The 2,300-nt window shown below is 37.2% G+C and overlaps 1 pseudogene; it reads left to right on the forward strand.

The window, feature by feature from the left end:
* The first annotated feature begins 958 nt into the window (after nt 1-958).
* The window catches only part of LOC102024282, a 2,403-nt pseudogene continuing 1,061 nt past the window's right edge, over nt 959-2,300 (forward strand).

Below are 2,300 nucleotides of genomic sequence, written 5' to 3' on the forward strand. Positions count from 1 at the left end.
TGAGGGAAAAGAGAAAAGAAAGAAGAGGAAAATTATGTATATATCTATGTACAGGATAGCTAACACAGTTGTACTACTGTGTTTCTGTCACTTTATTGAAGGGAACAGTTAATGATTAATTATTTGATCAATCTTACATGTCTATATTTGTTTTCTTGAGTAACCACTTTGAAGAAATCAACATGTAGTACAACAACCATTGTTAATTTCCTATCATTTTGTCTGAATTTCAGTACTGCTTGTACTGTTCTTGTGTTATTTTGTTAACGTATGTGCATTTGTTAATGTTTTCCTTCTTTTAATTTTTAAAATAAAAAAGACAAAAATAAATAAATTAATTAATTAATAAAATAAAATAAAGACCCAGCTTTGGCAAAAGATGGAGAAGAATCTCCTGGTGGTAAGATTGAAAACTGTTATAATTTTTCTGAAGGCAATTTGACAATATTTATAAAAGTCTAAAATATCAAAGTCTAAAACCAAGAATGTGCAATCACATTTGTTTGCAATTGCCTAAAAATTCCCTGGAAGGACAGCAATTATTCTGGTAAAAGTTCAAATCTTGATCATCAAAGCGATAACTTCGCCGACGACCTCCTGGATGGAGAGGGCAGAACCACAGAGCTGTGGCTTAAGCTCCACCCACCCACGTTAATTTAAAACTGTGCAACCCTTTCTCACCTGCCCTGCACTAAGGAGGGGGCTGGATTCAATTCTGAAAACTTTAGAAACTGTTCCTTTGGAGAGGAAAAAGAGAGACAAGGAACAGTTCCATAAGCTCTTTATTGGTGGCTTAAATTTTGCAACCCACAGAAGAAAGTTTGAGGAGCTACGGAGGTGGTTATGACAACTACGGGGGAGGAATTACGGAAGTGGAAATTACAGTGATTTTGGAAATTATAACCAGCAACCTTCTAACTATGGTCCAATGAAAAGTGGAAACTGGTGGTAGCAGAACATGGGGGGACCATATGGTGGAGGAAATTATGGTCCAGGAGGCAGTGGAGGAAGTGGGTGCTATGGTGGAAGGAGCCAACACTGAGCTTCTTCCTATTTGCCATGGGGTTCACTGTATCAATAGTAGAGGATGAGAGCGCAGAGGTAACAGAACAGCTTCAGGTTATCAAAATAACAATGTTAAGGAAACTCTTATCTCAGTCATGCATAAATATGCAGCGATATGGCAGAAGACACCAGGGCAGATGCAGAGAGCCATTTTGTGAATGGATTGGATTATTTAATAACATTACCTTACTGTGGAGGAAGGATTGTAAAAATGCCTTTGAGACAGTGTACTAGTTTTTTAATTTTTGTTTCCTGCTAGTGGTCTTTGTAAGAGTGTAGAAGCATTCCTTCTTTGATAATGTTAAATTTGTTAAGGTTCAGGTGACATGTGAAACATTTTAAAGATTTTTCTCAAAGTTTTGAAATGCTATTTGCCCGGATCATGGTGTACAAAGACGTAACATTTTTCCTTTAAAAAAATGTAAGTGCATGTGTAGGGTTAAGAGGCTGTTGTACATTTATGATTTAATAAAATAATTCTAAAGGAAAAAGTTCAAATCTTGAGTATAATGTTAAAGACACTGGATGCAAGAAGAAATGGGAATGTACACTACCAGCTTTCTGTCACTATAAAAAACTCCTAAGAAAATCAACTTTAAAAAGATTTGTTTGGGTTAACAGTTTTGGAAGCTCCAGTCCATGCTGTTCGGGCCTGTGGTGAGGCAGCATATTATGGTAAGAGCAAGTGGCAGAGCAAAACAGCTCACTTCATGGCCAGGAAACAAAGAGAATACAAAGAAAGGGATATGGTCCCATGATCCCTTTTGAGGGATGTGAGGGCAATCTGGCTGTGCATTTGCCACCCCATTGATAGCCAGGGCTGATTCCACTGCTCTGAATGGTTAGGTAGTCATCCCTTTCCTCCCTCACTGCTCCACTTGCACCCCTTCCAAAGCTGTGCATTCAGTGGAAAAGGATGACCAACCCCGATAGAGGAGGAACTCTAATCCTTTTCAATGAATCCCCCAATGACCTAAAGACCTCCCACCAGGCCCCACCTCTAAAAAGATTGCACCACCTCCAATAATACCACTCCAGGCACCAGGCCTTTAATACATGGCTCTTTGGAAAATATTCAAGATCTAAACTATAGCACACAGATTATCTTTTTACATGTTTTGATTATGAAATGCATAAATATATTAAGATGAAGAATTAAATATAATAATCTAAATAATTTGATCCAATAATGAACTTCTATGAATAAATTTAAGAAAATAAACATATATACATAT

This window comes from Chinchilla lanigera, unplaced genomic scaffold (genome assembly GCF_000276665.1).
Source record: "Chinchilla lanigera isolate Chin_1 unplaced genomic scaffold, ChiLan1.0 scaffold00038, whole genome shotgun sequence".
NCBI classification, from domain to species: Eukaryota; Metazoa; Chordata; class Mammalia; order Rodentia; family Chinchillidae; genus Chinchilla; species Chinchilla lanigera.